Source organism: Haliotis rubra, unplaced genomic scaffold, assembly GCF_003918875.1.
Source record: "Haliotis rubra isolate DU_JTF1 unplaced genomic scaffold, ASM391887v1 Scf1322, whole genome shotgun sequence".
Taxonomy (NCBI): domain Eukaryota; kingdom Metazoa; phylum Mollusca; class Gastropoda; order Lepetellida; family Haliotidae; genus Haliotis; species Haliotis rubra.
In genome coordinates this window covers 24891-38440 of record NW_025765251.1, presented here as the reverse complement: position 1 = coordinate 38440, position 13550 = coordinate 24891, and positions in this window count along the sequence as shown.

The window sequence follows — 13550 nt, the reverse complement described above, 5'->3', positions numbered from 1 at the left end:
TAGAACCAGTAATATGCCACTGCGACTTCCAGAAAATTGGAAATCTGTTAGTCTAAGTGTGTACTTTGTGTACCCACTTGATCTTTTACATGAGTACATTGGTACGTCTCCCAGGGTCCATGAACGAATTTGCATCTTTAAAATGCATTTATGAAATAACTCATTAATTTGAACAATACTTATTGAAATAATTGATTTATGCACAGCTTGTGAAAACTCTGACATGTTTTTTTGAATTGGTTGACATTAAGAAGTTACTGAAACTGACGGGACAAGCCAGGATGGGAAAACTCAACTGGATGACGAAGACGACCACCACCAGCAGACAGAGGAAGATCAGCAGCCTGAACACAGTGGTAATAATGGTTAGACTCTTACCGGGGTACCAAAAGATAGACATGATCTAAAAGTCATTCCATAACAAAATATAAGATGATATAAAATATGACAAATATGATGTTCAACGCATTTGGGTGGGACACTATATCATGAGAGCATGTTTTTTGGTTTTGGTTTTTGTATCCTGTGCTCATTTCTTCTCGCCTTCTTGAGCTTGAATGTTCATGAAGGGTCCTAGTCAAATTGCCACAAAACATCCAAGTAAAAATGACCACAAACTCCTAGGCAAAATGACCACTCCAAAAAGTCAAAATGGCCATAGAAAAAGTCAAAATGGCCATACATTATTTGTGTATTTTGTAATACTCATTTCATTTTCCCATGATTACTGAAGTTTACCAGGCTCTATGGGATGGGAGTGTGGTGAAGAGTCCTTAGTAGTCCTGGTCAGTTATTGTCATGTTGTCAAAACACTACCCAATGATCAAAGGGTCTTGAAGTAACACCTTAAAGGATTAGTTTAGAAAACATTGCAAAAGTAATTAAACAGCTCAAAGTATTACATAAGAGAAAAAAACACTCGGATGTATAATTCCAAGTTTACTGAGATTAGTAATTACTTCCATTAACGCCCGTTTACCTCTTAGTGGCAGATCATTAACACAATTTCTCATTTTAAAAGTTGAAGAAAATATTACACCCAAATATTTATAAGTATTAACTGTTGTTATTCATTCAAAAACCACTTTTTGTTTCTCGCTAGGCGTCCTCCCCTTCTGAAAACAGCATTCTTTGTCTTAACTGAATTAATTTTCAAGTCCGAGTATTCAGAGAAATTATACAAAATATTGAGTTGATTTCGTAACCCAGGAATTGTATCAGATACAAGAACGATGTCGTCTGCAAACATAATTAATTCAATTTCTAATAAGTCGGGAAATAACTGTATACCATATTTTGATAATTCATAATCTCAAAGTATCAATTAAGAAAGCATTTCAATAACAATACTCATTAATTTGAAAAACAAATAATGTATGGCCATTTTGACTTTTTGGTATGGCAATTTTGACAAGGGATTGTGGCCATTTTGACTTTTTTGTGTGGCCATTTTGACTAGGGTCAGTGTGTCCATTTTTCGTGTGGCCATTTTGACCTGTTCCCTTCATGAATGCAAAACATATTAAAGGATACGAATGTTTTAGATGAATGTAAAAGTACTGATCAATGTAGCTCCAAATGAAATGTGAAAATTGCAGTTTTGAAATTGGCGTGATGGTCAAGGCAATGAAGTATTGGACATTGAACTTATGACTGAGGGAAGATGTTATTCAAATTAACTCATTTACATAGGCTCGGTGTACATTGAGGTAACACGAGTAAATGTTCCAAAACTACAATGATTATGAAGGCTGTTTCAATTACTCTAGAATTCTCCGACGAATCGTGATTTCAACGTCATTGTTAATACAGTCTGGTTATACAAAGCAAGTGACAATCATGACTCGTCCTACCACGCAGGTGCAGAAAAAGCTGAACAAGCAGACACAAGCAGTGATCGGGATGCTCAACAGAAAGATCCTGATAGCTATAACGAAGGTAGGTAACGATGCAGTCGATCTAAAATATCAAACAAACCTGCTATAATGAAACTCATCACACTACAGTAAAGTATATTTGTAACAAACATGCGTTGAACGATCTGACGGATATAACGAAATGTGTATTGGTCTCTGCAACATTCTGTATACTTTCGTCGGCATGCGTTGAACGAGCTGCGGTTGTAACGAACTAAAGAACTTGTTCCTTCGAATTATTATTATTCCTTTGAATTGTTATTATCGTAGTTTATTGTACCTCGAATCTTACATATTCACAGGAAAGTATCGATGCTAATTTAGAGACAATAGTTATTTTCTCTCTCTTGTGTAATACGTCTTCCCCTTTGTCAAAAGTAATTCTGTTTCAAGAAAGTCTAACCTATGTATGCAAATGTAGGAAGGAAGGGAGGAAAGATGTTGAGAAGAACGCATTGCGATCAATGATAAAATATTCACAGTAAAAAAGGCATGTCTGTCGTTGTTTAGAACATTCTGGATAGGTAAGTGATCTGGAAGAATGTAGTTGATGCAATATCTTACTTCAGGATAAGTGAATGCATGTCTGCTGTTTTGATAGCAGGAACATCGCCCAGGTGAAATTTGATGGGATGTTGTACGGATATCGATAACCTACACCATGCTTTGACAACCTTTGTTAGGAAATAATGTTTCTTATCAATGAGGGAGTAAAAACATAAAAACATTGCATTGTTTCAGACTACTATACGTATATCTATTCCTATGAAACTGAGTCGGAAGTATGTTCTGATGACGACATGGACATTGGATATTATCCAAGTGAAAAAGGAACTAAAACGCAGACAGACGAAAATAGAAGAAAAGGAGACATGAATCTGGATGAATTCGAGAAGGCAAATGCTGAACTTTACCTTCACGAAAGAGTGAACTGATAATAAGATGATTCTACAAAACTCGTGCTGCCAACTCGTACAAACTAGTACTTCGGATGCAGCTAATAACACTGATATAGCAGTTAAATGTACACGTGTTGCGATATATGTACATATGATACAGGCCGGATGAACGTTCAGGTGGAGAGGTGAGGCTCTTAGGATATCGTGTCCAACATCACCATGTTAGACGGGAAGCATCGGCAACAGACAGTGTCCAAGACAGACCATATTCTTGACGGCCCAGGTTCACTGTATCAACGTTGACACGTATGCATGACCAACGTACAACATGACTGATTAGAAGCAGTATACCTCTGATATGTTTTATTGTAGTCACAAGTTTCGGGCAGATAGCTCTCATTTGTGCTAATCCTTGCCAGATATGCTGTTTTCGTTATTAAATTGATATGTTGTATTGTAGTCACGATTCTAGTGGAGACAACTCTCATTTGTGTTAATCCTTGACAGGTGTGCTGTTTTTGTAATTAAATTGGTATGTTGTAGTGTTGTCACGAGTCTAGGGGAGACAACTCTCATTTGTGTTAATCCTTGACAGGTGTGCTGTTTTTGTAATTGAATTGTAATCATCATTAACCATGTTCAACATGACTGATTAGAAGCAGTATAGCTCTGATATCTGTATAGGAGCCATAAGTCTAGGGGAGGTAACTCTCATTTGTGTTCATCCTTGCCAGGTGTGCTGTTTTTGTAATTGAATTGTAATCATCATTTACCGTGTTCAACATGACTGATTAGAAGCAGTATAGCTCTGATATCTGTATAGGAGCCATAAGTCTAGGGGAGGTAACTCTCATTTGTGTTCATCCTTGCCAGCTGTGCTGTTTTTGTAATTGAATTGTAATCATCATTTACCATGTTCAACATGACTGATTAGAAGCAGTATAGCTCTGATATCTGTATAGGAGCCATAAGTCTAGGGGAGGTAACTCTCATTTGTGTTCATCCTTGCCAGGTGTGCTGTTTTTGTAATTGAATTGTAATCATCATTTACCATGTTTAACATGACTGATTAGAAGCAGTATAGCTCTGATATCTGTATAGGAGCCATAAGTCTAGGGGAGGTAACTCTCATTTGTGTTCATCCTTGCCAGGTGTGCTGTTTTTGCAATTAAATTGTAATCGTCAATTTCCGTCTTTAACATGACTGATTAGAACCAGTATGCTTTGATGTGTTGTATTGTAGTCATAAGTCTAGGGGAGGTAATTCTCATTTGTGTTAATCCTTGCCAGGTGTGCTGTTTTTGCAATTCAATTGTAATCGTCAATTACCGTCTTTAACATGACTGATTAGAACCAGTATGCTTTGATATGTTGTATTGTAGTCACAAGTCTAGGGGAGGTAACTCTCATTTGTGTTAATCCTTGTCAGGTGTGCTGTTTTTGCAATTAAATTGTAATCGTCAATTACCGCGTTTAACATGACTGATTAGAACCAGTATGCTTTGATATGTTGTATTGTAGTCACAAGTCTAGGGGAGGTAACTCTCATTTGTGTTAATCCTTGTCAGGTGTGCTGTTTTTGCAATTCAATTGTAATCGTCAATTACCGCGTTTAACATGACTGATTAGAACCAGTATGCTTTGATATGTTGTATTGTAGTCACAAGTCTAGGGGAGGTAACTCTCATTTGTGTTAATCCTTGTCAGGTGTGCTGTTTTTGCAATTCAATTGTAATCGTCAATTACTGCGTTTAACATGACTGATTAGAACCAGTATGCTTTGATATGTTGTATTGTAGTCATAAGTCTAGGGGAGGTAACTCTCATTTGTGTTAATCCTTGCCAGGTGTGCTGTTTTTGCAATTAAATTGTAATCGTCAATTACCATGTTTTCCATGACTGATTAGAACCAGTATGCTTTGATATGTTGTATTGTAGTCATAAGTCTAGGGGAGGTAACTCTCATTTGTGTTAATCCTTGCCAGATATGCTGTTTTCGTTATTAAATTGTTATGTTGTATTGTAGTCACGAGTTTAGTGGAGACAACTCTCATTTGTGTTAATCCTTGACAGGTGTGCTGTTTTTGCAATTAAATTGTAATCGTCAATTACCGCGTTTAACATGACTGATTAGAACCAGCATGCTTTGATATGTTGTATTGTAGTCATAAGTCTAGGGGAGGTAACTCTCATTTGTGTTAATCCTTGCCAGATATGCTGTTTTCGTTATTAAATTGATATGTTGTATTGTAGTCACGAGTCTAGTGGAGACAACTCTCATTTGTGTTAATCCTTGACAGGTGTGCTGTTTTTGTAATTAAATTGGTATGTTGTAGTGTTGTCACGAGTCAAGGGGAGACAACTCTCATTTGTGTTAATCCTTGACAGGTGTGCTGTTTTTGTAATTGAATTGTAATCATCATTTACCATGTTTAACATGACTGATTAGAAGCAGTATAGCTCTGATATCTGTATAGGAGCCATAAGTCTAGGGGAGGTAACTCTCATTTGTGTTCATCCTTGTCAGGTGTGCTGTTTTTGCAATTCAATTGTAATCGTCAATTACTGCGTTTAACATGACTGATTAGAACCAGTATGCTTTGATATGTTGTATTGTAGTCACAAGTCTAGGGGAGGTAACTCTCATTTGTGTTAATCCTTGTCAGGTGTGCTGTTTTTGCAATTAAATTGTAATCGTCAATTACTGCGTTTAACATGACTGATTAGAACCAGTATGCTTTGATATGTTGTATTGTAGTCATAAGTCTAGGGGAGGTAACTCTCATTTGTGTTAATCCTTGCCAGGTGTGCTGTTTTGCAATTAAATTGTAATCGTCAATTACCATGTTTTCCATGACTGATTAGAACCAGTATGCTTTGATATGTTGTATTGTAGTCATAAGTCTAGGGAGGTAACTCATTTGTGTTAATCCTTGCCAGATATGCTGTTTTCGTTATTAAATTGTTATGTTGTATTGTAGTCACGAGTTTAGTGGAGACAACTCTCATTTGTGTTAATCCTTGACAGGTGTGCTGTTTTTGCAATTAAATTGTAATCGTCAATTACCGCGCTTTAACATGACTGATTAGAACCAGCATGCTTTGATATGTTGTATTGTAGTCATAAGTCTAGGGGAGGTAACTCTCATTTGTGTTAATCCTTGCCAGATATGCTGTTTTCGTTATTAAATTGATATGTTGTATTGTAGTCACGAGTCTAGTGGAGACAACTCTCATTTGTGTTAATCCTTGACAGGTGTGCTGTTTTTGTAATTAAATTGGTATGTTGTAGTGTTGTCACGAGTCAAGGGGAGACAACTCTCATTTGTGTTAATCCTTGACAGGTGTGCTGTTTTTGTAATTGAATTGTAATCATCATTTACCATGTTTAACATGACTGATTAGAAGCAGTATAGCTCTGATATCTGTATAGGAGCCATAAGTCTAGGGGAGGTAACTCTCATTTGTGTTCATCCTTGCCAGATGTGCTGTTTTTGTAATTGAATTGTAATCATCATTTACCATGTTTAACATGACTGATTAGAAGCAGTATAGCTTAGATATCTGTATAGGAGCCATAAGTCTAGGGGAGGTAACTCTCATTTGTGTTCATCCTTGCCAGTTGTGCTGTTTTTGCAATTAAATTGTAATCGTCAATTACCGTCTTTAACATGACTGATTAGAACCAGTATGCTTTGATATATTGTATTGTAGTCATAAGTCTAGGGGAGGTAACTCTCATTTGTGTTAATCCTTGCCAGGTGTGCTGTTTTTGCAATTAAATTGTAATCGTCAATTACCGCGTTTGACATGACTGATTAGAACCAGTATGCTTTGATATGTTTTATTGTAGTTGCACAACGTGTTACGCAACATTTAATCTTTCAGGGTGATAATGCACGTGCTTATCGTGCAAGGAATGTGACTCAGTTCCCTTAACAGCAAAACATCCTTGTCGTGCCATGGCCAGCACCCAGTAACCCCTGATCTCTCCTCCTGGAAGTCTTGGGTGTCAACTGCAAACGTGTACATCAAGGTCGAAATCCATCCACTGTTATCCTGAACTCAGGGCTGCTGTTGTTCTGCTCACTGTTGCAGATATTCAACTGCAAAGGTGTAGTTTAAGGGTATAATGAAGTCGTTTGACATTGCGTTTAACCCATTTAATGCAACTACATGAATTCTGTTGCGTTTGCTTCAATTTGATTTGTTGGGGAACATATTTCCTGACAGTTTGCTTATAGTTCCTGGTCGCTTGGTATAAAAATGGATATTGAATCTTGTATTAACCATGACAACTGGGTGTGTTTTGTTGTGTTTCCTGGTTTATTTGAACTTCTTTCAAATGTACCAACATAGATTAATGGCGCCATTATGTTGGGTCATCACTCAAAGATTGTAATTTCAACGTTACCAGATACTAATTCATGAATAATGATAGAAATTGTCTGTGCAAAATTCCACACACATCTATGCTCAACGCGCCACACTATTATGGATCAGTGTGTATTCAATATTCATTCTAAGCTCCCTGGGGATTATTGAACCATGTTTGGCTCCGAGGCATGAGAAGGTTAACAGTCATATTACCATCTCATGCTACCAGGTACCCATACACTACTTGTTGAGCAAATGTGTGTCATGAACATATCTATTTTTTTAATTTTTGGACCAGACTAAATATTTGCTCAAAATGTTTAACAGTCAAGACGATGAATGTGCTTAGATAAATGTATCTGGATGGTTGGGTCTCACAGCAGGATAAAACCTGGGGTCATATACAAATAGGGATGAAAATGTGAAAAGTCAATAGAGTCATACTTCCCAATTTTACTGCCAAACATGGTCTTCTGTCTTTCAAATCAGTTCAGAAAACTGCACAGAACCACAAATAATGAAAGCTTTGCGCCTTCGAGACACGTGAACATGCAACCCAGAGCTTTTGAGATATTGTGTGAAGCAGGTGCTGTACCTGTGCATTCCATTAAGCTGTGATCACCTGTCTAGTTCAACATTTAGAAACGTACCTTTGTATTCCGGTTGTGCATAATTAATGTTCCGATGTATAGATTCCATTACAATTACAGTAATGGAAGTACACAACAGAGGGGCAGTACAACATTCAATGGTATTTCAATTACAATACATATTCATTCAATTACAATACATTTTTATTCAATTACAATTACATTTCAAAAGCAACATTAAATAGCAGCAGTGGTAATAGCTATAGTCAGTGAAGATAATATTCACCCAGCGTGTAAAAGTTGCCAAACTCTCCCACCACCCCACCCACCTACAAAGAAGCCTGCTGGATATGTGGTGTAAAAGTAACCTCTAGAGGCTGCTGTTGCTATGTTCTGTGGTAGTCCACAGGTATGTACCTGCCTCCTGTTATATACTCTTCGAGAAGGATAACTTGCGAAACTTTACTATTTTCACTTTAATGTGCATATTTATTTTAATTGTTATAGGATATTTATATAGCACACATATCCACGCAACTAGTACATGCTCAAGGCGCTTGTATTTTGTTTTCATTTAATGTCATTTCTACAAGGATGAAACATAAGACCGTGACAGTCACATACTCTATACACATAACGGCATAACTGAGTGTAATCTCAAAAGACACTACGTCTATTTTTATACGAGGGACGCGTTCAGATCAGTAGCTTGTGTAACCATCGTGTGCTTTTATCGCTGCTCTACTCCTGCTTGGCTCAGGCAGGAATCCGTCCTGTAGGATTGTTTTCTCCATTCTTCCTGTAAGTCGCTGGGTACGTGTCTGTGGCTTATGTTGACATTGACTAACAAGTCTGTCGCGTTTACCCAAGATTCCGATCCTGGGATCGGGAAGGCCATGGGAAAACGCTGACGTTTGAAGTATTAAGGAAGTCAATAGTGACATGAGCTATGTGAAGTCTTGCGTTATCATGTTGAAACAACGACCTCTGTCGGTTGATAATCGAAACATACTGCATTTGTTATGAATGGGTTTTTTAAGGGTGTTTGTGAAAAAGCTTCTAGGAAATGTAATTCTGCAGCTGGATAAATCAATGCTGTCCTAGAAACGTCTGGAAATGTTGTTATTCAGCTGGATAAATCAATGCTGTCCTAGAAACGTCTGGAAATTTTGTTATTCAGCTGGATAAATCAATGCTGTCCTAGAAGCTTCCAGATTATTCTTGACTCCCAGTTTATATATAGTAACAAGCACAACAATGCCATCTTCTCATTCTCAGTAGAAAAAAATGTAACACCATTACAAGATATTCTACCATGAATCAAGAAAATACTAGATTCTGATTGGCTGTTCAGAAAAATCAGACGGCATCAATTGTGGATTGACGCTCATCTGATTGTAAGGCCGCTTCACCGCGCATTAACAAATCTTATTGTGAGAACTACTTCCGTTTGATCACAATGATGGCGGATCATAACAACAACTTCATGGATTTTGACGCTGACTTTCGAATTTTCCACATAGGCAATTGGACATTTTTGGAATAAAAATGCGTTTGATTTCATTGCGCTTCACTGCGCACGTATAGAACACTGCCGCACTACTTCAGCTTGACCACCAACATGACTAATATCAACACAACAGACGTGATGGAAATGCTGATAAAACATTTATTTAAACTCGAAAAATACAATTATTATATAAATATGCAGCAAAACATTAGTAAACATTTACCTACCTGGTAAATGGTATATTTAATTCCATTAGAATGGGAAATTTGCAAGATAGATCTAACGGTCTGGCAAAACACCACATTTATGCCACTCATAGTCATACTCCATCATATCCCGTTGCATCGTTCACAAAATAATTCTGTTCTCTGCCAACTTTCCCGAAAGGTGGTCACTGTTATGTTCATCTACTTTGAAAAACGCTTGGACACAGTCCAGTCCCAAACGATGAAAACAAAGTTCCAAGGAATCACAAGTTAGTCGCATGTATACTAAGCAGCAGCACTGTCACCCTTTTGTCGCATGGCGGGGTGGAAGCAGTACGTCAAATCATTATCGGCCGGTCATAAAAATCAACAGTCTTTGATGAGTTACAGGTCGTAGGTTGGTCAGGAAAGGATCTATTGTTCGATTCTGTAGGGTTCAGATTCAACAGTCAGTCAAGTATTGTCCACTGTCACTTCAAATTTCAACCTTTCGCAAAATGTAAACACTGGCTCGTCCGCCATTTCAAACTGTTGCGTAACTGTCTACTTCGAAGAAAATAAGTAGGTCAGACGATTCCATTATAGTGTGGCCAGGGGGGTACAGTTTCACGGCACACAAAACAATAAGCTGGTTTTAGTCGTGTGGAGTTGGGATGAAAAAAAACACAAGATCTCGGGTATTACATAATTGCATTGGATAAACAGTAGTTTGATTTCTTTGGACAGAATATTGTTATGTGGTAATGTTAAAAAAATACGAACGGCATCTACCGCTCTCTTCACAGACGAGTTCAATTCGCCTCTCGTCCCATGCCGGATTACGCAGTGTCTTCCGCAGAGCGAGGAAGTTCGATTTTAAATGGGTCATGGTAGAATGGAGATAACCCTAGTGTGTTTGAAAATCATGTCTCTGATTTTCAAACACACTAGGTTTATCTCCTAAATTGAGCGTATCAAATCTCTGAAGTGTTTGTCGGACAAATGGTTTCGTGCCTTCCCATCATAACATGATGTGACACATAGACATTCTTAAGCAATCCTGTGAACATGAGGGCAGGTTGCTAACTGAGAGTTTAAGCCTGACTACAGTGGGTGAGTGAGTTTAGTTTCTAACAATATTCCAGCAATGGACACCAGAAATGGGCCTCACACATTGTACCCATGTCGGGAATCGAACTCTGGCCTTTGGGTCTTGACGAGCGAACGTGTTAATCACTGGGCTATCCCTGGCTATCTCTCGCCAAGATTCGAATACCGTATCATCGATGTAGAAACAACCTTCACCATGTCTTGCAACAGATGTGAATTTGAGAGGTCAGTCTCATAATGCCTAGGTATGCAATGGGGCCAGGTCAGACGGTCAACATGACAACGGAACATGACAACACAGTGAATAGGACGTCAGTGGAAGAGTGTCCTACAACATCACCCGAAGGGTGACCCACCGACAATCTAAACGCTGCAGTATTTTGACTCCAAATATGTTGTATAAATCTGAATATTTGGTGTGGAATACCAATCCTTAAGCCTTTCTTCAACGCTCAGTGGCCTAAAGGTGTCAGGCTTACAATGATACCATTGGCTCATTTGGCATGAGCGCTCATTAAATGGATTATTGCTAATTAACGTGCCTTCAGCAGTAACGATTTGTGGCTGATTCTCGTTGACTTGTTTGAGTGGCATTTTAGAAGTTGAGACGTACAATATGGAACAAGTTTTTACGGATAACAACTTCTTTATTTCGTGAGTGCGACGTTTCGATACAAATTCTTGTACCGTTGTCAAGCAAAGGTGATACATGAAGTGGAGGAGCTGCATATTTATACTGTGTATAACAATTAAATGGATTATTGCTAATAATAATTGCCATTATAATGCCTATTCACAAGAAAGGAAATATGAGTAACCCTGATAAATTCCGGGGGATATCGTTGCTAAATATCATGAATAAAATATTTGCTTATGTTATGAATGGAAGACTAGAACTATATCTCGAGTTAAACAAAACTATTGGGGATTACCAAGGAGGATTTCGTAAAGACCATTCAACGATTGACAATATCTTTATCCTCCAAGCAGTTGTGTCTAAATATATCTCTCGAAAGAAGGGCAAACTATATTGTGCCTTTATAGACTTTAGAAAGGCGTTTGACATGGTGAATAGAAATAAACTGTTATATATATTATTACAAAATGGTATCCATGGTAAAATTTTTCAATGTCATAAAAGTATGTATACTAATGTTAAATCAACAGTTACTTTTGATTATGGTAAACAATTAACAAACTATTTTTACAGTTCCTGCGGTGTCAGACAAGGATGTACACTAAGCCCAGTGTTGTTTTCGCTATTCATAAATGAGCTTGTGTGTGATTTGCAGAGCAAATTTGATGATGGTATCTTTATATCCAATGAAATGTTGAACCTTATTGCCTTGTTGTTTGCTGATGATTTGATACTAATTGCAGATAGCGTTGTTAAGTTGCAAAGACGATTAGATGACCTACATAATTATTCTTATAGATGGGGTATGGACATTAATTTTGCTAAAAGTAAAATAATTGTCTTTAAAATGGGTGGGCCTCTGTCAAAATTTGAAACATTCTTCTCTAATGGGAATCCTATGTCAATAGTAAATGCATATAAATATTTGGGGTTAATGATAACGCCTAAATTGATATGGACTAGAGCCTGTAAAACATTAGCGGAACAGGCAAGTAAAGCATTATGGCCTATAAAATCATTGATCAGACGTTTTGAATTTACAGTAAAAGATGCATTCTTTTTATTTGATAAAAAGATTACTCCAATTCTTACATACGGGGCTGAAATTTGGGGTTTGGAAGAAAAGAGTAATATTGAAATTATTCATAGGAAGTTTTGTAAATTTGTTCTCCATATTAGTTATAAATCGTCGAATGCTGTATCATACAGGGAGTGTGGAAGATATCCACTTTATGTTTCCTATCATATAAAATGTATTACGTATTGGCTACGATTGTTAAGAATGCAACGTCAAATGCTTTCCAATGTTATAATATGCTGTTGTCCATTCTTGAGAGAAAAAGGCCGAGTTGGGCCAATCAAGTAAAATATTTACTTTTTCGTTATGGCTATGGTTTTGTTTGGATAAGCCAAAAGGTTGGGGATCCAGATCATTTCATTTATATCTTTAGTCAACGTGTTAAAGAATGTGCTTATCAGAACTGGCACTCGCATTTTCTCGCATTTTATAATTCTCATAAGTCTTTGCTTAATTGTGAAAAATATTTGTTAAACATTAGTTCCCATGAGCATAGACGTGTATTAACTTTATTTAGAAGTGGATATCTGAGTAAGAAAAATGCCTTTACTAATAACGCCTACATTTGTAAACACTGTAATGTAATGCTGAATGAAAGACATGTACTGTATGATTGTGTATATTTTGTAACAGAGAGAAAGCGTTTCATCCCAAATTGTAGTAGTGGTAACCATAATAATGTTTCAAACCTGTGCCAATCAAGTAATAACTTCTTTCTGTTAAATCTTGCTAAATTTCTTAAACATGTGTTTGAATGTATAAAACTAAAGAAAGTAACTCTGTAGAATCTTATGTTATATTGTACATTTGTACTTTGGGTCATATGGCCTTTTTTACAAATAAAAATCTTGAATCTTGAATCTTGAATCTATTATCACGGTATTGCTATTTTCTAACTATGTCATGCAGTACAAGCAAATGATGCTGTCAAACCTTTACTAAGACAAGTAATGAATCTAAATAGTTTTATTATTAAAATTATTTAGGAATTTCATTCAGATTAGTAATATCATCATGTTTTTAACCAAAGCATCTGAAACTTACATTCATTTGGATACAAGGTACCAATAACATAACCAAAAGACTTTTTACCGCCTTAGAACGTACCATACATTTTGCTGCCATGTGCAGGGTGAAGTTGCATTATACGTCACTTCCTGTGATGGAAAATATGCAAATAACCTTGTAGTTGTCGCAGGATTACTCCTGCCGAAGTAAGTTTTGATTTATGCTACATGTAATGGCAGT